This window comes from Mesocricetus auratus, unplaced genomic scaffold (assembly GCF_017639785.1).
Source record: "Mesocricetus auratus isolate SY011 unplaced genomic scaffold, BCM_Maur_2.0 Super-Scaffold_100676, whole genome shotgun sequence".
Classification (NCBI taxonomy): Eukaryota; Metazoa; Chordata; class Mammalia; order Rodentia; family Cricetidae; genus Mesocricetus; species Mesocricetus auratus.
The window spans coordinates 160,763,666-160,784,632 of record NW_024429266.1 but is presented as its reverse complement, the minus strand read 5'-3'; the positions used below and the strand labels follow the sequence as shown (position 1 = coordinate 160,784,632).

The following is a 20,967-nucleotide window of genomic DNA, read 5'->3' as shown; positions in this document are numbered from 1 at the left end:
AGGTCACCTGAGGTCAGAAGATACAACCTAAATCTAGGCCACACCTCCCTGGGGCAGCCTATATAAGGGACAGGGAAGGAAGGCACTTTAGCTTGCTCTCGCTTCACTGGTGTGAGAGCCGACTTCTTCAGGATTCCCCCATGCACTGAACAACTACTGGATTCTTGGACTTTCCATTTGGAGACAGAGAACTAACTGGACCACAATGTGTAAGTCACTATTATAAACCCCCTTGATATATAGATATAGATTCATTCTATCAGTTCTGTTCCTCTAGCCCCTAATACAGGGGTTCGTGGAAGAACTTGGTAAACACTGGACATTTACTGTTAGTCTGGAGTGGGACTTGTTATTCATATTTTATCTGTGACAAAGTGCCTAAGGAAAATCAACTTAAAGGCGGAAAGACTTGTTGGGTTCTGGTTTCAGTGGCTTTGGTCCATGGTCACTTGGCTCTGTTGCTTCTGGTCGGCACGGTGAGACAGGACATCATGGGGGGGGGGGGGTGTGGTGGGGCCAGGTGGCTCACCTCATGGTATGCAGGAGGCAGAGAGAGGGAGACAGGAAAGGTACGGGAACAGAGGCTTCAGACATGCCCCAAGGACCTGCCTCCTCCAGGGAGGAGCCCCCCTCTGCAAGCTGATTCATCTATGCTGTTATCATGGGCCCATCCATTGATGGGGTTAATGTCCTCATGGTCCAATCAACACCGCCACCATTTGAGATCAAAGGCTTTAAACCGCCATCCTTTGTGCAGCACTTGCTAGCCAAGCCACAGTGAGCTGGAACAGCCTACAGCACATTATCACGGACGATACTCTACAGAGAGCAACCATCGCACCAGGCGGTACTTTGGCTTCCTGCCAGGTGGTCCCAGTACAGTTTCATTGCAGCCTCACAGGGGCCTGGTGCATGCTATTGTTATAATCACCCCCATTTTACAGCTTGAGAGCAGCCGAGTCTCAGAGTGCCCTTAGATGGGCTTTCTAACTAAAGTGAAAGAGTTGGCCTCGGTGAAGCATGGCCTTGGCGCAGATCCACCTGCCCACCCAACTAGAGCTACTTAACCGGTCTCAGCTGTAGGTGGCAGCCATGTCTGATGCTTCGTCTCCTCTGCCCCCATCATGCCTCACTGGCTCTGCCAATAGCATCCCTGAAGGCTTCGGGGTGAATGACAAGATGTGAAGGGCACCGGCCTGGGTAAAAGGGGACATGGTCACGTTCTTCCTGGAGAAACCCTCGGGTACCCCACGGGGGGGTTGTCTCTAGCATCTCCTGTTTGGTGGCTGGAGAGTCCTGACTGTCCAGCACCACGCTTTTACATGGATTTGTACAGTTAAGGAAACTTAGTGACAAGCCCTTTCTTTAGAGGCCTCCAGTGCCAGCTTCACAGACATGAGTGACAGTAAGAGTGGCAGGTACTGAAGTCCTCTGCCCTCTGGGCCCCACAGTTGGTAATGCCCTTGAACTAATAGGCCAGCTACGTCCCCTAACTACTTCTTCAGCCCTTCTGCTCATGGCATACGTTTCTAGTTCCTGTGTTCAGTTCTTTCCTGGTTGAAATGCACAGGGTGGTTTTGTTTCTAGAACTTTTTGGCAAGCACACCCCTCTTTCAGCCTCTTGCTTTTGTGATTTTCTTTCTAAGCCTTTGTGCCATTCCCAGCAACTTATACCAGAAATTCTCCATTGTCCCTTTTCCCTCTGTCCCTCTCCTCCTTTTCTTTTGGTTTGATGGCTTAATTGGGTTTCTTTCTTTTGCAACTGAGGGTACATGACCCATGTGTTAGCTCATTGAACCCCTCCCCAGTACCTTAGAGAGTGGCTATTATTCAACCCATTTATAGATAAGGAAACTGAGGCTCTGGGAAGTGTAGGGGTGCTGCTACCTCTTGGGCTGTCCTGTGAATTAGAAAGGGGCACCTTGTCTGCAGAATACATCCCCAAATGTCTCCCACTGTGAGGTTACTAAAGGCAAAATGACATAGTCTTCCTGGTTCTGGGGAAGAAAGCCCAGAGAGCAGAGCATGTAGAGTTTCAGCTCTGTGTCTTCTAAGCTGGGTACCAAAGAGGGAGGAAAAGGCAGCCTGCCCAAACCTACAGTCTCCATTATGTTCCCTCCTTGGGTCAAAGTTCTAAGTAGTGATAGGGCTGGGGTCTGGGCCCAGTCCTTTGTTTTCTCTTTCCCTTTCCCATCCCCTTTCCCTTTCCCTCTCCCTTTCTCTTTCCCTTTCCCATCCCCTTTCCCTTTCCCTTCCCCATCTCCTTTCCCTTTCCCTTTCCCTCCCCCTTTCCCTTTCCCTCTCCCTTTCTCTTTCCCTTTCCCTCTCCCTTTCTCTTTCCCATCCCCTTTCCCTTTCCCTTCCCCATCCCCTTTCCCTTTCCCTTTCCCATCCCCTTTCCCTTTCCCTCTCCCTTTCTCTTTCCCATCCCCTTTCCCTTTCCCTTCCCCATCCCCTTTCCCTTTCCCTTTCTCATCCCCTTTCCCTTTCCCTTTCCCTCCCCCTTTCCCTTTCCCTCTCCCTTTCTCTTTCCCTTTCCCTCTCCCTTTCCCTTTCCCTTCCCCTTCCCCTTTCCCTTTCTCATCCCCTTTCCCTTTCCCTTTCCCTCCCCGTTTCCCTTTCCCTTTCCCTCTCCCTCTCCCTTTCTCTTTCCCTTTCCCTCTCCCTTTCTCTTTCTCTTTCCCTTTCCCATCCCCTTTCCTTTTCCCTTTCCCTTTCCCTCTCCCTTTCTCTTTCCCTTTCCCATCCCCTTTCCCTTTCCCTCTCCCTTTCTCTTTCCCTCCCCCTTTCCCTTTCCCTCTCCCTCTCCCTTTCCCTTTCCCATCCCCTTTCCCTTTCCCATTCATTTCCCCCCTTCTTCTTCCCTACTCTCCTCTTCTTTCCTATTCCCCTTCCCTTCTCCTTCCTCTTCCCGCCCCCTTCCCTTCTCCAGCACTGTACTATGTTACTAGAAAATGAATGTGCCTGTACCATTGCTTATTTAAGTGTCTATGCATGGATGTTTATGAATGTGTATTCTTAGTACATCATGCTGTGCCTGTACTTTCAGTAACTGGGGATGGGATGAATGGAAGAATGACTAAGTGAATGAACTGTTTCCTCAAATAGATTATAGTCACATGACCAGTAGGGGCTGTGGTTGACATTACATAGACACCTCTATGTTCCGATTTGCTTTAGTCACTCAGTAAAGATACCTCGTCAGTGGTGAGGGCGATTCTGTGTTCTAGTTGCTGCCAGAGTTTGGCATGTGCCACGGTTTTGTGATGAGAAATTTCCATGGAGGATGTAGAGCTTGGCTGAGTCCTGAAGAGTAACATTCTACAGAGATAGGAAGGGCATCAGTCCTTAGGTGAAGAATCTCTGGGCGAAAGGGGCATGGTGGGTTTTTAGACAGTCTGAAAACCAGTCCCGACAGTCAGAGGAGTGACTTCTAATGAGACTGACTGAAAGCCGTGCCAGCCTCGTGTTCAGCTCCATCATATGCCACAAACCCAGACCCCTGTTTACAGAGAAGAACTGGAAGCCAATGACACGGAACCTACTCACCACAGTTCCCTGGGAATACAACGACACCAGCGACCATCAGTGTCCTTCAAAGCTAAGAACTTGCAGGCCTGTCACAGGTATCCTATCATTGAAACTGCCCCAGCATGCACCTAGGGTTTCAGGCTCAGTGAAAGCGTGGGGATGGAGGAAGAGAAAGGGGAACACAGGGCGACTTAGTTCACAGGCCAGCCTCCTTCCAGCCTGCATCAGACCTCTACATAACTCTAGACTGATGCTGGAGGGGGCAGGCTCACAGCACAAGAATGTAAGTCCAGTACATTTTATGTGAAAGCCCAAACTTCCCTGACAATTGCTAATCAAACTCAAACCAAAACAATGTTACATACCCTCATACTCTGAATCAGGGGAGATGAAAACGTTGTGCCTTCAGAAATGGCTCTTTCTCCTGGGTGGTTCCATGGAGTAAGACCTGCTGGTCCCAGGTACCAGCCACACTAGCTCCCACCACTAAGAGTAGAAAGGATGAGGCTCCCTCTCCCCCTCTCCTTCCCTACCTCCTCCCCTCCCCCGCTGTGCCTGCCTGCCTGTTGATTTTATTATCCTAGTTACTTTCTTTTTAACAAGGCATCATAACTTCTCAACCTGATTAGAAGATTGGCCTGTTGTTACAGTAAAAACAAACCCAATCTAGTCTATACTAGTTTAAGCAGGAAATGGGACTGTATGAGGACATAAAGATGCCTGTGAGAACTCAGTGGGGAGCACATGTCTGGTCCTGAGTGGACCAGAGTGGCAATAAGAATCTCCCTCCCTCCCTCCCTTCCTCCCTCCCTTTCTCTCTCTCTCTCTCTCTCTCTCTCTCTCTCTCTCTCTCTCTCTCTCTCTCTCTCTCTCTCTCTCTCTCTCTCCTTTCTTATCCTCCTATCCCTCTTCCCTTTCTCCCCATCTTCTCTCGCCTTTCCTCTTCCTCTTTTCCCTTCTTCTCCTTCATCCCCCACCCTGTTTCATGAAAGACCAAGAGCACAAATTAAATAAAGATCTAGACATCTTAAGAGAATAACTTTCCCTTAGTGCCAGTCCATGCTTCCTGGGAAGGATCTCCGCCTCATAGCACTTTTTCTTACAAGACTGTCATATTCAGAGGCCTGTGAAAGGTACTCACCCGTAGTCATGGAGGTACTGCATGTTATCCTGTTGCTGGACTAAAGGGTGTCACAGTCAGAATTTGAACTGTGCCCTCATTGGCTCATCTTTTGAAAACTGTGGAACCTTCATGACATGGGACCTTACTAGCAGAGGCAGGTCAGTGGGAATGGGCCTTTGATGGTTCTGGCCTAGCCCCTAGCTCTGGCCACTCTTCCACTGTGTGAACAAGTCTCCACCTCACTTGAGCCCCACCTACCCCAGTGTAATGGACCGAGGCTCTTTGAAGCCATGGACTAAAAGAAATCTCCCAGAAGCTGTTTCTCTTAGATGCTGTGGTCATAGGAACTAGGAAATGGCTGTCATGGGTGTGTTGTTAAGGGAGACCACTGTAAATTAGCAAGGACCCTAAAGGTGTCCAGGACGGGTGACACTGCAGCAAGGGAAGAAGCTGCCACTGTACCCTCTATCCAAGCCAGCCCCTTCACAGCACATGGACCAAGGGAATGGCACCAGGAGCAGGCCATGAAAAATTCATTAAATGCCCGCCTCTCCTCGAGGAAGCTGTGCCAGGCTCCATTCATGCTCATCATTAATTCAGTCCCCGGCTGGACTTTTTGGCTCAGTGCTTGCAGTCTTCCAGCCTGGATGAGCAGTCAGCCCAGGGTCCTCTGCAGGTGATCTATGCTGACGCTGACTTTGCTCTGGCAGAGCCTCCTCCCAAAGTTATTGCCAGTTAGCAGATTCTCCACAGCCCTAAACTACCCCTCGGAGGACATTTGGGGCTCCAGATTCATAGTTAGCACCTTTCTTTGCTTAATTACAGCGATCTGGAGAGCTTCGCGCCCTCTGTTCGCTTTGCCTGTTGAGATACTTGCTCAAAGCCAAATGATACCTTCCTGGCTCTGGGGAAGGCTGGAGAGACACACCTCTCATCACACAGAACAGACAGGGAGAGATGCCTGGGAGGAGCAGGAGGGGCACACTGGAGAGAGAGTTGACTCTGCAGAGGCAAGGCTGCAGATGGACTCTTTTGTTCTTACAGCAAAATGGTTCCTTCTCCAAGTCATTTCTATGTCCCTGTGGTTCCTTTACTTGGTGACCAGTATCCAAGAGACCAAGCCCCCTCTAGTCCTGCTCTCTGTGCATTCAGATAGACCCCTCCCACAGTTGACCAGAGCCAACCTTTGCTTGTGACCAATAGAACTCTGCAGAAAGGACAGCATGTGATCCTGAGGGTAGGAAGACACTGTGGCTCTGCCTGTGGCCTCTTGGTTGGCTTGCTCTGGGGGAAGCCAGCTGCCGTGTTGGAAGGGCGCTCAAGTTATCTCCTAGAAAAGTCCATGTGGAGAGAAACTGAGGCTGACAGTCAGCACCCCCCTGTCAGTCATGGTTTGCAAGCTGCTTTGGTGGTGGGTGTCCTAGCCCATCAGTTCCCCTCAGCTCCAGCTTTTGTGCCTTCCAGCTGTAACTTCTGTCACTGAGCAGGGATGAGCTGTCTCGGCTGTGCTCCAGTGGGCTTATTCACACACCACAGAGTATGATGCCTTAGTAGTTAAGGTTTCTATTGCTGCAGTAAAACACAGTGACAAAAAAACAAGCTGGGGTTGAAAGGGTTTATTGGGCTTACTCTTCCACATTGTGGTCCATCACTGAAGCCAGGACAGGAACCTGGAGACAGGAGCTGATGCAGAGGCCATAGAGGAATGCTGGCCTGCTCAACCTACTTTGTTACAGAATCCAGGACCACCAGCCCAGGGATGGAAGTACCAACAATGGGCTAGGTCCTTCACCATCAATCACTACTTAAGAGAAAATGCCCTACACCTCAATTGAGGTTCCCTCCTTGTAGATAACTTCAGTGTGTATGTCAAGATGACAAAGACTAGCCAGAGCATTCAGTCAATGAGTGTTGATGATTTAAAGCATGTTTGGGTAGATCTGTCATCCAACAGTGGCTCATTAGCGCCCCCTGTTGTATTTGACAATTTCACTTAATGATCACAACAGTCTATCGGATAGATGCTAACAGCCATCCTCATTTTATAGGTGAGGAAACTGAGTCTTTCTGCCTCTTCCACATAGCCAAATCCTAGATCAGTGGTGACTCACCTGTGCTTAGTCCCCATCCTTCCAATAACAAGGACCTATAGTTCTCACACAAGAGCTTCCTTCTCACCTCTTTGTGGAGTGGGTGTCTTTCTTAGGTTTCTATTGCTGTGATAATTACCATAACAAAAAGCAACTTGTGGAGGAAAGGGTTTGTTTCATCTTATAGCTTGTAGTTAGTTCACTACTGAGGGAAGCCAGGATGGTAATAGAAGCAGACACCATGGAGGAACATTGCTTACTGGCTTGCTACCCACGGCTTGCTCAACCTGCTTTTTTCCTTTTTTCCACCCAGGCCTGTCTGCCAAGGGGTGGCACCATTCCCAGTAAACTGGACCTTTCCACAGTGATTGTTAACCAAGCAAATGATGGAGGAAGCATCTCCTCCACTAAGGTTCTGTCTTCCTGAATGACCTTAGTCTGTGTCAAGTTGACAACTAACTGGCATAGTGGACCAGAGCTGCTATGGACCTAATTCTAAAAGCAGCCTCCAGCAAATGCAGGGCCTGCATGCACTAGGCAACTAGCATCCTAGACTTTGGGGAAAATCACCTTGAATCTTGCTTTACAGTCTTCCATGTTCTCTAGCAAAAGGGCATCTCAGCTGTCCATGTGGAAATCTACTAATAACGTCCTTTACAGCCACTGTCCTTTCCTTGTTAGACCCCATCCATGACTCTCCAGGCACCTGCTTCCATTCATATCCTTGTCTTGGGGTCAATTTCTAGACTGGACATAACCCAAAATATAGAAGAAATGATGGGTGAGCAGGTAATGGCATCTGCCACCAAGCCTGATGTCTTAAGTTCTGTTCCAGGGACCCACATGGTAGAAAAATACGACTCACAAAATCATCCCCTGACCTCCACATGTACACTGTGGCATGTTCAAGCCCATGTGGGTGGATGGTATAGTCCCCTGAATACCACAATAAATATAATATTTTTAAACTAAAAAAAATGACAAGAGTGGGATTTGAACTAAGAGCTAGCTCAGAAGTGAGCTGTTTGAGACCTTGACTCAACTGAGCAGCTTTCCAGGCATATCCTCCATCATATACAAATGCAGAATGTGGTGGTTTGAAAGAAAATGACTCCCAGAGGGAGTGGCACTATTAGGAGGTGTGGCTTTGATGTGGAAGTATGTCACTGTGGGGGCTGGCTTTGAGGTCTCTTTTACTCAAGCTCCCTCAGTGTGATCATCAGTTGACTTTTTGCTGCCTTCTGGTCAAGATGCAGCACTCTCAGCTCCAGCACCACGTCTGTCTGCCATGCTTCCCATCATGATGATAATGGACTGGACTTCTGAAACTGTAAGCCACCACCCCAATTAAATGTTTTCCTTGTAAGAGCTGCCGTGGTCATGGTGTCTCTTCATAGCAATAGAAAGCCTAAGACCCAGACAGACCTAAACCCTGCTGAGACTTTGTGGGTCCTGAGCAGCAGTCATACAGGAACCTGATGTTCTAGGAAGCTTCAGCATGGTAGGGTGAGTAGAAGAGCACGCCTTTAATCCCAGCACTTAGAGGCAGAGACAGGCAGATCTCTGTGAGGTCGAGGCCAGCCTGGTCTACTGAGTAAGTTCCAGGACAGCCTCCAAAGCTACAGAGAAACCCTCTCTCAAGAAACAGAAAACAAAAACCAAAACAAAACCACCATGAATGATTTATGCACGGTGTATCCATAAGAAGCTTTAATTAGTAAGATTTAGGGATTATCTGTCTTTAAGAGTTAGCCACAAGCCTAAGCTCTCTTTCCTCGTAAATCTTTGAGGGTTCATTCATTAAATGAGGTAGGAGAATCCTACCTGATGTTGGCTTGGCTTTTGTGTTTAGCATCGTATCACCAGGTTTATGTTGAAACTGGCTTCATACCTTCAGGCCAACATGATGCAGCGAGCTCAGAGCCTGGTCCTCTTTATGTCAGCCAGCAGTCTCTGCTCTTGGAGGCTGTGAGCTACAGCAGCCAAAACCCCAGGGAACAGCAAGAGAAGGTGCTACATCCATCCGTTCACGGGGTGGAAGCCCCCAAGTTCATTTCTCTCCCTCTTGTTTGCTCTCTTAAAAACATCAGGGCCTTCACAGGCCCCCATAGGCTGGACCAGGAAGTCAGACTCTGAAAACTCCTCCTGGATCTGGAGAAAGTGTCGTGTCCTGTCGTCACCCCCCCCACCCACTGCCCCCCCCCACACACACACAGAGACTGGAGAGTCTGTGGTCCACGGCTCTTGGGCTTCACCTTCCTAAACCAGGAGGAGTCTGGCTTCTAGCAGGCACCACCCCTCCCAGCCTGCATCTTTCTTTGCCAGTGGCTTCCTGCTCACACCCACCTCTTCTTTCACCTCCAGAGCTAATCTGGGATGCCTTTCTCTTCTCATCAAAGAGGAACAAATAAACAGGGAGCAAAGTAACAGCTGAGAAATTATCTGCCTAATGGAACCTTCCAGTAAGGTCCATTCACCACCACTCATCCACGGGCTGCCTGGGCATGATGCAGGGTGAGGGTGTTCTGCAGCCACATAGATCTAAAGAAATTCTGTGCCCAGAATGTCTTCATAGACTAACAATACACATTAGCATATTAAAAGCCCAGCACATCCTAGAACCAAGAAACCAATTTTAACCTAGTATTTTCCAAAGACAACACTCCCAACATTTTAAAACCACCATAAACACCTGATAGAGCGCCCATGTTCTACAAAACAGTTTGCAATCATTGTCCTAAATATTCAAATTATTGCCTAACACAGGATCTCTTCTGGAGACCAATTCATGGTGGAGATGTTGTGTTTGTGAAATGAGCCAAGGCGAGGCCACTGTCCTCTGAGTGCCTGCCAACCTCCTCAGATGGCCGAGGAGTTGAATGAGTATAGGAGTGTTGGGTGGGGCACACAGCAGTACAGATGTTGCCTATTACTGCTTGGAAACTCTCAGTTGTAGTCTTGTTTACGAGCATTGCTCAGAGGGCAACATCTAACATCTGTGGCAGGTGGATGCCAGGAAGGCAAAGTTAAAATTCCAGACCTGCCAGATGTGTCGGTGGCAACACCTGAGGAAAGGAAGGGGGGGAGTCCAAAGCAGACTGGGCTGAGATGCATCCTAGTGATGTATTAAGGTCAATCTCAAAAACACTCTGGAGCGGGGCTTCAGAGCTCCACCAGTTATTATAACTTCACATCAATGATTCTTTGTCTACCACCGTACCAGAAAGGAGAGAGAGAGAGTGTGTGTGTGTGTGTGGGTGGGTCTATTCGTCAGAGGAGAGGTGATCCTACCTACATTAGGCCAGCACCAGTTGGTAGAGTGAATCATTGTGAAGGGGAACCTGGGTGCTACTGCATTAGGTTCAAGGAGATTGTAGTTTTGAGTCTTGACTTCCTGGGACTACCAATTAACAATCCAATCACTGAGCCTTTATTGATTGGGAGAGAAGATTAATGTCTTGCTGCTTGGAACTGACCTTTAAGGACTAAACAGGCAATATACAGAAAGACCTTGATATGGATTGATGAGGTTTGTCCCCATAGACTCATGTGTTCGTCACTTGGTCCTCATCGTGGTAGTGTGGAGGAATGGAACCTTTAAGAAGTAGGACTCAATGGGCAATCAGGAGAGCTCCCTGCTTATGAATGAACAGATAGATGTTATGTTACAGATGTAGGTCAGATCTGGTAAGCTCTAATTAGTGTTTGTGAGAGTAGTTGCTATAAAAGAGTGAATTTGGCTCCTCCCAGGACTCTTGCTTCCTTGTTTATCATGTGACTTTTCCATGTGCATGCCAACTTTCCGATCTACTTCTCTGCCATGTTGTGATGCTGTGGGATACCCTGAGCAGGACACAGGCTCCATGCTTTTCAGACCTTCCAGAAACCAAAATTGTGAGCCATATAAACTTTTGTGTTTCAAAGTTTTCTGAGCCTCAGCTGTTTTGTTACAGAAACACAAAGCTGACATAGACACAAAATGTAACCCTCCCTTTGTTGTATAGTAATGAGGGAAAGTCAAATAGTTCCTAAAAACGTAACCACCCATCCCACTCAGCTATCCAAAGGGCCTTTTGGAACCTTATTCCCCATGTGCATAGATCCTTTATTTCTAAAATGAATGTCTGTGTCTTCTTTGTTCCACCTTCTTGCAATGTATCCATGGAGCCCCTGTGCTTGTATTGTAGCTTCTGTAGCTGACTTCAGCCATTGGGAGTACCACTAGGAGGACAAGAGAGAGGTTGGAGGAGTTTCCTTTTTCCAGCTATTTCATCCCCTGGCCAAGGGCAGTGGCTATGTGTATCCAAGGCCAAAGTTATCAGCTTGACTTGTGTTGGTTCCAGGAACTGCTGCTTTCACATACCCTGTCCACACAGGGATGTGTGAAGGGAGGCCCCTTTTCTTTGGTGGGGGTGGATCTGGTTTCAATGTTCTTCCCGGTTTCCTTTAAACCTCCATTTGTAAGATGAACTTTCATGAGATTCTCAGTAATTGCCAGGTTCCCAGAGGTCTGTGTACTCTCACTGACTTTTCTCAGGCCCTCCCAATGTTCCTGAGATGCAGAAAACCACACTTTACACTCTGAATGCTGGATATCCTCAGCTTAGGAACTCTGCCTGGAACAACCCAACGTATGGCACTTTTCCTATTCTCTATTTTATCTTCCTTTTTTTTCTTTTAAAGATCCTTCATTTTTATCACGTTTATTTACATGTATGTGTATGCATCTGGGTGAATGCATGCCACATGAACACAGGTACCCACAGAGGCCTGAAGAGGGTAATGGAGATCTTAGTGTTGCAGTTACAGGCAGCCCAGTGTGAATGTTGGGAATTGAGCTCTGGTCCTCTGGTGGAATGGCAGGTACTCCTAACTGCTGAGTCATTTCTCCAGCTCCTTACCTTTGACTTTCAGTAGTGTTGCCTGGCCATTATAGAAGGGGTGATAATAATTACTGGTCATTCAAAGGCTGTGTGCGTGGAGTTTCTCTACCCCCTTCCCGTTATATCATTTTCTGTAAAGAATGAAGAGTGAATGCATTGCTCTGAGTCTGTTTCCCCTTTGCAAGGTGAGAATCACCCCATAAAATGCTTCTAAAGGGGGTCCTTGTCAGCACAAGCTCACAACTGTGGAAACTAAGGATCACAGAGGGGAGGGAGCTTGCTCAACATTTCTCACCTATGAAAGAACGAGGTCCAGAGCAGAGAGTTCTGACCTTAAATATGCAGCTCTTGAGAGTGCACCGCAGCCTTCCAACCTTCTAGAGTGACAAAAATCCAGTGTACCCTCAAAGAGTCGGAAACTGAGATGAGGAGGGGGGTGATTCTTGTCGCTGTAGCAAAATACCTGAGAACTACGGTAAAGCAGGCAAGGTGTGTTTGGCTCATGATGCCTGGTTCCGTTACTGCTGGACCCCAGCACGGTGAAGCAGACATCTCAGTACATGAAAGAACAAAACTGCTCACCGTGGCAAACAGAATGCAGAGAGAAGCAGAGGGAGGGGGCCAAGGACAAGATATCCCCAGTAATCCAGTTCTTCCAACCAGGCGCCACCGGATAGTTTCTGCCACGCCCACACCTGATAGTGCCACCAAGTTACAAATGCATCATTGCTTTTCTCTGATGATTAAGTCAGAGCCTTTATGAGCCAATAACTAACAGCACATGCCTTTTCAGTCTCTCTGGGGAGGTATATTTTATTTGTGCACTTTGGATATGCTCTTCTTATAGAGACAGGAACTCTTGAAGCCCAGGCTGTCTTTGAACTCACTGCGTAGCTGAGGATTATCATGAATTTTTGCTCTTCCTGCCTCTACCTCCCTAGTATGGGGAATACATGCTTGAGCTACAACGCACAGTTTATATTGGGTGAGCATCAAAGTCAAGGCTTCATGCTGGTTAGGCAAGCACTCTGCCGGTGGAGCCCCAGCCCCCAGACCCCACTTCCTTCATGCTTTCTGATTTTGTTTCACAAGAGCCTATGGGGGCGGGGCAGGGCACGACAAAACATCATATCTAATGCATAACAGAACTCTCAGAATCGAAGAACACACTGGAGAAGTCTCATTTAAGTTTCCTTCAGGATCTGAGGTGTACACTTCCCCTTTTCATTGGGATTATGGTTCTAGGAGCCTGTTACTGCACAGAGCTTCTCGGGGACCTCAGAATCATTCCAGGGCCTTTACCTGACTTCCATGGCACAGAATCTTATGTGGATCTCAATTGGGATTGTGTCACAAGAGAGCCTATTTCTAAATCTCCAGCTTTGGTTTCTTGGCTGTAAGATTTGTGGGGAGGGGTAATTTATCAAGGTGACAGCGAGAGGCCTGAATAAACAATATTGACAATGCTTTGTGCAGAGACTCTTCTCAGGAAGTCTCACATCCCATCCCTCCCCTCCAGGGTGTCGCACCTACTCCTCAGCAATCGGCTGAGCACCGTAGTCTTGGGAAAGGAAGGAAACCTCCATTGGTCTCCAGCTTCACTGTGCCTTTTCGAAGGCATGCTGCCTTACACATCAGCTGAGGTGTGGAAGGAAGTTATGTCAGGCCCTGTCAATGTGCTGGGCACTTTCTCTGAGGTCAGGACACTGTGAGCAAAGCCTCAGAAATCCCAGCGTGTGGCTCAGCAGAGCCTTGTCAAAGTTGACAGCCACCATCTGATGTGAATTACCTCCAGCTAGGGAGAGCTAAGCCACTCACAGGAGCTTATTTCCTAAGGAACTCAAAAGTACAAATGAGGGTGAGGAGAAAAGCCAACCATTTGGGGGGATTAAAGACATTGATAGTGAGCATTTCCTGGCCCACAGGACCCTGCTAGGCTTCTGGGGCAGAGGTGGAGGGATCTAGAACCGGTTTAGTTACAGTGATAACCTATTCCTGTTGGCTGCTTGTGTGGAGTCTAAGGAAAGACTAAACTAGACTATCCTTGGTCACAAGTCAGGTTTCCCATTAAAGTAACTAAACTTCTCCCTCTTCTCTGCTCCCTAGTCCAGAGAGAAAGTGAAATAGGCAGAGGCCAAGCAGAGCTTATCCCTGGGCTAATCAACCATAGCCAAAAGGGAGGAATAAAGAGGCCAAAGGGCGCTTCAGCGGCTCTGTGGTGGTCCTTCCACAAGGACGGAAGCTAGGCCTCAGAGACGGAAGCCAATCAGTTGGACTTGCTTGCAGCAGCTGGTCAGTTCCATATAGCAAGTCCTGCCTCCCTTTCCAAAGTCCCCAGTGTGCCACACCCTTTGCCTGGCTTTCTGGAACATCTTCAAGCTTTCTCCCTGGGCCAAGCTCTGTCCTGACTCAGGGCTTTTGAAAGTTCCTTTCCTTCCATGTGGTTAGCTGTGTCTAGCCTCCAGTCCTCACGGTTTCACTCCCTCATCTTTTCAGTTCTCAAGTTAGGTATCAGAGCACATCCCCTAAGCTTGGCTCACGGTCATCAGGTTCACACTCTGACAAAAAAAATCTTTCCTTGGCCCAGTGAATAGGACGGTAAATTCATCTGTGTGATTGCTTCATGTTTGTGTCCTGGATTTATCGTATTCCACCCTATCTCCATTTTTGACCACATTGTCATGGACTGGTAGGCGCTTGCTGTATTTTCTGATGTTCTATGGTGTTAGGTTTCTGTTGCTGGGACAAAGTCCCTGAGGAAAACCAACTTAAAGGAGGAAAGGTCTGTCTTGGCTCATGGTTCCAGTCCATGGCTTATCGGTCCTCTTACTTTTGGCTATGGAGAGTCAGAGCATCACAGAGGGCTCCACGGAGGACAGAGCTGTTACTGGAAAGCAAAGCAAATAGGGAAGAGGCTGAGGTCCCAGTATCCCCTTCAGAGACTTGTTTCTCCCTCATGGCTTCATTTCTTAAAGAACCTACACCTCCTAGAGACATTGAGGGTTGGTGACAAAGCCTTAAACCTGTGGATTGTGGGGGGACATTTGAGATATACACCATAATGTGGAATTCACAAAACCTCAAATGACCTTTTCTTAGTATCTTTCAGGTAAGGGCAGAGGTTCAGTTGAGTATAAGCTGCGTGTATGAAGCCACATAGCTGGGCAGCTGCAGGGTAACAGTTCAGGATGCTGTCATTGGAGCTGTTAAGGACAAAGTCTGTGCCCTGGCAGCCCTAACTACACAGGCTCAGCCACCTGTCTTCAACAGGCCCATTAAAGAGACAAGTAACAGTGAAATGCAAAGAGAGGAGATTTATTCGATGTGGCCACATCAGGAAGAGGAATAAATGAAGATGTCTCCTGACATGTCAGGAGACATCCCTCAAGTCCATTTTAGGGGTCTTGACCTGATATTTAAGTTTAAACACAGAATAAATTATGCATAGCTGACTGGTCATGGTCAAGGTGTGGTTCTGCCCATCACTGAGCCATCATTGTCTGGGCTTCAGTCTCCTACAAGGTAGTCTGAAATTTTGTCAGAATTGTATGAAATCTCTTCCTGGGAGACACATTCCTCCTCTGATTGGTAGTAGACCTTAGCTGGAAGCTAAAGGAAGGATTTAAGTGTCTCTTTGTAGAATAATCTCTAAGAGCCTATTGTCCCCTCTTTTCACCTATGTTGTCTGTTTAGAGACAGCTGAGGCCTCAAACTCTGAGCACCCCAGACCAGTGAGGATGTACACCCCTATATAGTACTTTGCTTTTAGAATTTAGAATCCAAGGTCCTAGGAGCAGGGGGCCTCAGAGTTTATCTACAGCTTTCTTTCAGGCACCCAACCCCAATTAGCTAATGAAAAGAACTACATCCAGGCCCCATGTGCAAGGCTTTGGCTCAGGAAGACTGGGCAAGGCTTTGGTTCTTACAATTTTTAACAAGCATTCCCCGGGGTGATTCTAACACACATCCATGTGGGAAACCGGAAGCCTTAGGGTATCTGGTTCCTGTCTGATTTTTCTGTTTGGGCTGCGGCTACCTGGAGGGGGATGGTGGGGAAAACACTATGGCTGACAGAGAAGAAAAGCTTTTTATTCAAAAGGAATAAAAGGGAATAGTGCTCCAGGAAGGCGGCAGCAAGGTGCGAATTGTCCTTTGAATTGCCTGGCCAGCGAATGCATTCTCTCCTGCTGGCTTTGGCAGACTCACCAGGGCCAGGCCTAGGAACAGGTGGACCTCACAGGGAGGCTTCTGGGCTCCAGAATTGGCTTGTAAATAAGTCATGTGCACAGCTGGGCCTCTGGCCTCGTAAATATTGACCAGCTGTGATTAAACAGTCCACTCCAGGCCACATTCTCAAGCGGGAATGCTCCTTTATTAGGCTATTAAATAAGCATGAGGCCACACCTGCTCTGTCTGACCATCCTGTGAAGTAGGACGCTCTGGCCAAGCATTATGTAACCAGATAGATGAGAAGAGCCAAAGATTTCATTAAGCAAGCCTTTAAAACTGGATTTGTTTCATTGGCCTGTGTGTGTGCACCTGTGTGCATGCATGTTCACTTGCCCATGTGCATGTATGTATGCATGCGTGCACCTGTGTGTGAACACATGCAGGCCAGAAGGTGTTGAATATTTTCTTCTATCACTATTCTCCCATTCCTTTGAGCTGGGGCTTCACCCTTGAAGCTGGGACTCTCAGTTTCTTAATCTGGAATCCAACCAAGTGATCCTCTCATCTCTGTCCCTCTGAAAGCTGGAGTTACAGCTATGTGCTGGAGACCCAGCTTGTTATGTGGGTGCTGAGATTTGAACTCCAAGCTCTAAGGGCACAGCAAGTGCTCAGAACTGCAGGACCAACCCTCCAGCCCCAATCATTAAGCAACTTTTTAAATTTTAATATTTTTGATAATTTTATGTATTTGTGTCATTCCCACCCCTACCTCTCCAACCTCCAACTCCACCTGTATTCCCCCTCTTTTTTTTAATGATTACTGTTACATATGTACATGTGTACACCATACACACACACACACACACACAGAGAGACTCACACATCCTTCTGAGTCCATTTAGTGTTGTTCATTCACATGTATGTACATGTGCTGATCACTTGAGATTGGGTAACCTAGCAAGGGGCTAATTCCTTGAAAAGACTGATCCTCTCTCCCTCAGCAGCCATTAACTAATTGCCTGTAGCTCTTCATCTAAAGTGGACAGCCCTGGGAGATTTCCCATATCCACATTGTCTGGTGTCTTATTTAGGCCTTATTTAGGCAGCTCTATGGTTGACACTTCATAGGTACTACTTCCATGTCATAAATAGGAGACACTCTCTCACAGCAGACATCCTGGTCCTCGGCCTCTTAAAAAATCCTTCTGCCCATTCTTCCTCAATATTTCCCAAGCCTTAAGTATAAGGGTTACATTGCAGGTGTATCAATTGGTGTTGAGTATTCCTCAGTCCATTGTTGTATGAATTTTGACAGTTGTGGATTTATGTAATAATTTCCACCTGCTATAAAGAGAAGCTTTTTTGATTGATCAAGTTTTAGATTGAGTGCTTTAATGTATATAAGGCTAGGAGCTGGGGGTAGGATGGATGGATGGCGAAGATATTTCAATTCAACATAAGACATATTCAAAATAAGTTTCCTTCCCTAAAATTACCAAAACATTTAAAAATATGGTGACAGAGAAGGAAGCAGAGGTCTTTCAATATGAGAGTTAACTTGAAAATTTTGGGGTGTCAGTTTCCCAGATGTGGGAATAAATGAGGACAGGCACATAGCTCAATGCACAGCAAGGGAATGGGTTACTGTCTCCTGCTTGTGACTGATGCTCATCAAAAGTGTGTGTGTGTGTGTGTGTGTGTGTGTGTGTGTGTGTGTGTAGGGGGGAGTGTAACCATCCTGCCAGGAATGAAGATATTTTAAAGAGAAACTCTTGCACCCCTCCCTTGTCAGACTATTGAAACAATGGGACCCAAGAAACTGGAAAGTTCCCAGAAATCTCAAGTGGGCAGCCCGATGCCCATCAGAGGAGGAGGAGGAGCTTTCACACAGTTCTGACGACTCATCGTTAAAGAGTAAAGCTGAGACAAAGATGATGGGTGGGACCACACCTTGACCATCACTGCTTTGGTATACATACCCCTTGCCTTCTCTTTAAATCTAAACCTTGCACCAGAGCCTAAAGATGGACTTGGGATATGGGTTGCTCTCCCCAATGGGACCACAGTGAATGACCCTTCTTTCTGTGCCTTTTACTATTTCTTAATTGGCATATTGGGGGTGGGAGGGTGGCTGGGTCCAGCTTATTAGGACTGCCCAGGACCCAGGCTCTGATCCTAATGTCTTCACAAGCCCACTGCAGGCATACCCTGACAGGAAGGTCTTTGGGCATCCTGTGTGACCCATTTGGAGGGCACCTCTGTGTAGCTGAATTAATCTAGAAATGGGGAGGAAAGGCAGAGAGGACTGCGCAGTTCCAAAGCTGCCCCGGGGAGCCTGGTGTGAGAGAGGATGCTGGGCTTCCCTGAGTTGCCTGCTGCAGAGAGGAGCCTCACATTCAGGACACATTAACAGATGGCAGGATGGCTTCTTCTGCTGTGTGCTTCAGGGGACTGAGCCAGCCTTCTGTTTGACTGATACCTTTGCCATCATCTGCCTCCACCAGTCACACACACGCTGTCCTAGCCAAACTGCAAACTGTAGGGCTCTACAGAGCAAAGGCCTGTGCTCTCCCTGGTTTGGAGAGGAAGGTATTTGCTGACTCATGCTCTTCCTGGGAGCTTCTGGTTGCTCCCAGGTGCCCTTCATGCTTCCTGCTTCTGCTGTGGCAGGGCTAGTTTCCTGCATCCGGGTCACATGGAAGCCCTTCATCTGTGTCTATGCCTCTATGCATGTGCAAGTCAGTGTGGAGGTCAGAGGTCAACCTCAGGTGCAGTTCCCCAGGAGCTGCCCACCTTGTTTCTTCAGAGTCTCTGAAAACTAGCACTCACCGATTTGGCTAAGCTGGCTGGTCAGTGAGTGCCAGAGAGTGAGGACCTGAATATATCTCCACTCCTGTACACTCCCACAGCAAAGGGTCTGTCGTAGTCACTGTTCTATTGCTGTGAAAGGCACCATGATCAATGTATCTTATAGAAAAAAGCATTAATTGGGACTTGCTCACAGTTTAAGAGAGTTTAAGAGAGTTAGTCCATGTCATCATGGTGGGGAAACAGGACAGCAGGCAGGCATGATGCTGGATTAGTAGGTGAAAGTTTTATATCCTGATCCTCAAGCAGCTGACAAAGAGAAAAAGAGACTGAACCTTTAAATCTCAAAGTCCACTCAGTGACACTCCCTCCAACAAGGACACACCTACTCAACAAGGCCATACTTGCTAATCTTTCCAAACAGTCCATCAACTGAGGACTAAGCATGAAAACGTATGAGCAGGGGGGCAGGGCACTTTCATTCAAATCATGACAGGCTCTTTTAAAAATTTTTTGAGGCATGTCTTTCTGTGTAGCCCTGGCTGTTCTGGAACATGCTATGTAGACAAGGCTGACTTAGAATTCAGAGTTCTGTCTCCTGCCTGGGATTAAAGGCATGCACCATCACACCTGGGGTTGCCAAAGGTCTTGAGTTGTACTAGAGTAGGAGGTTGTAGGTTGACAGATGTGGACTTCATCTATGCAACTTGCATAGGTGGGACTTGTAGGGATGCAGTTCAATCTGCAGTATTGGGCTTACAAAGGGCTGTGTTTGGAGCTACTGTGGCCTTTGGCAGGAGCAACTGAACCAAGTTTAAGTTTCCAGGATAGTCAGTCAAGGGTGCTTCTCACGAGGAAGAAGACTTTCTCTAAGGGTTTTGCCTCCATTGTGCTGACAGTATGGATTTTATTAATATCAATGAGGGGACCAGTTAGGGAGGAGATGCTGTGTGGGAGGGGGTGGGAGGAGCAATGGAGGCTAAGTAGGCAGGAAGGCCCCAGTGGGAAGATGTTATTTCTTCAATGTCTCTCACAGAGGTGTTTATTAGAAATGGCAGTAATGTGTCCCACCTGATTATTGTCAAGACAGGATGCTGAGAATCCTGAGGAGAAGGATACAAGGGTTCCCACAGCAATAAACAGCACTGCTCCCATCCCTCTAGGAGTGTAGTCTTGTACAGCATATTTAATTGTTACTCTATATGTAGAGGGAGTGGGCTAGCGGGCCTTCTGTAGATAGCAAAATCCACAGATGCTCAAGTTCCTTCCATCAAATCAGGCAGTGTTAGCACACAACCAAAACACAGCTCCTACGTGCTCTAAGTCACTAGGTTCCTCATAAAACCTAATAAGAGGGCCAGGAATTGGTGGTGCATGCCTTTAGTCCTAGCACTCGGGAGGCAGAGGCAGGCGATATCAGGGAGTTCGAGGCCAGCCTGGTCTACAGAGCGAGTGCCAGGATAGGTTCCAAAGCTACACAGAGAAACCCTGTCTCGAAAAACAAACAAAAAACCAAATCTAATAAGAGATAAATGCTATTTCAATTGTTACATGTTTGGGAAATGGTGGCAGAAGATAGGTCTGTGTTTAGCACAGACACAGCCTTTCAATGAGATTTTCAGCCCACAGTTGGGAGAATGAGAAAATGTAGAATCCATGGGAATGGAAGGTTGTTCTTGTGGGTTCTGTCCTCCAGGATGTTATGATTACCAAATCAGAGCATCTCTGATGGCTTGAATAAGACCTTCACAAGATCAGGCCTATGGATGTTCCCTCATAAAAGGAGCTAGGCGTAGTCATTAAGCATTTGCTTGAGGTTCGAGCCATCCCCAGCTGCATATAGTCTTAGGAGGTGTTAGTAGGCATGCCCAACCTTTCAATGTGGTTCTAGACCATGCAATCAAGTTAACAAAATTTTTCCTAATGTTCTAAGCAACTTTTAAACTTTGTGCTGGCCCCTGTTTATTGCCGTCCTCAGCTCCTTGTAGCCTTTTAGCTGCAGGTTAGACACACCTGCCCAAGGGACAATAGCATAGAGAGGTGGAAAGTTAACTACAGGGAATTCTACTTATGAGACTTTTAACATGTCATCACCCATGCTGGGTGGAATTTGTCAAACGGAGCTGTTTGGAAGGGTCACCAGCCCCCAGCCATTATCTGTTAAGTAAGTTCACCAAACTCATAGATTCAGCAAGCTGGACTTGCATTGGTCAGTCATTAATGCTTTATCTGGGGTAGATGGTCATTTGTTCCATGTTTCCCCAGGAAAAGCAACAATACAAGGGTTAATGTATCAATCTTCTGGGGCTCCAACATAAAGTAGCAAAGTCCATGTTTCAGTCCACAAAAATTCACTCTCCCA

The 20,967-nt window shown here is 47.4% G+C and overlaps 1 long non-coding RNA gene across 1 annotated transcript in view; it reads left to right on the top strand.

The window, feature by feature from the left end:
* The first annotated feature begins 82 nt into the window (after positions 1-82).
* The window catches only part of LOC110341081, a 41,235-nt gene continuing 20,350 nt past the window's right edge, over positions 83-20,967 (top strand). Inside the window, exon 1 of the long non-coding RNA XR_002382975.2 lies at positions 83-209. This is a non-coding gene — a long non-coding RNA (uncharacterized LOC110341081). The remainder of the gene's footprint in view (positions 210-20,967) is intronic.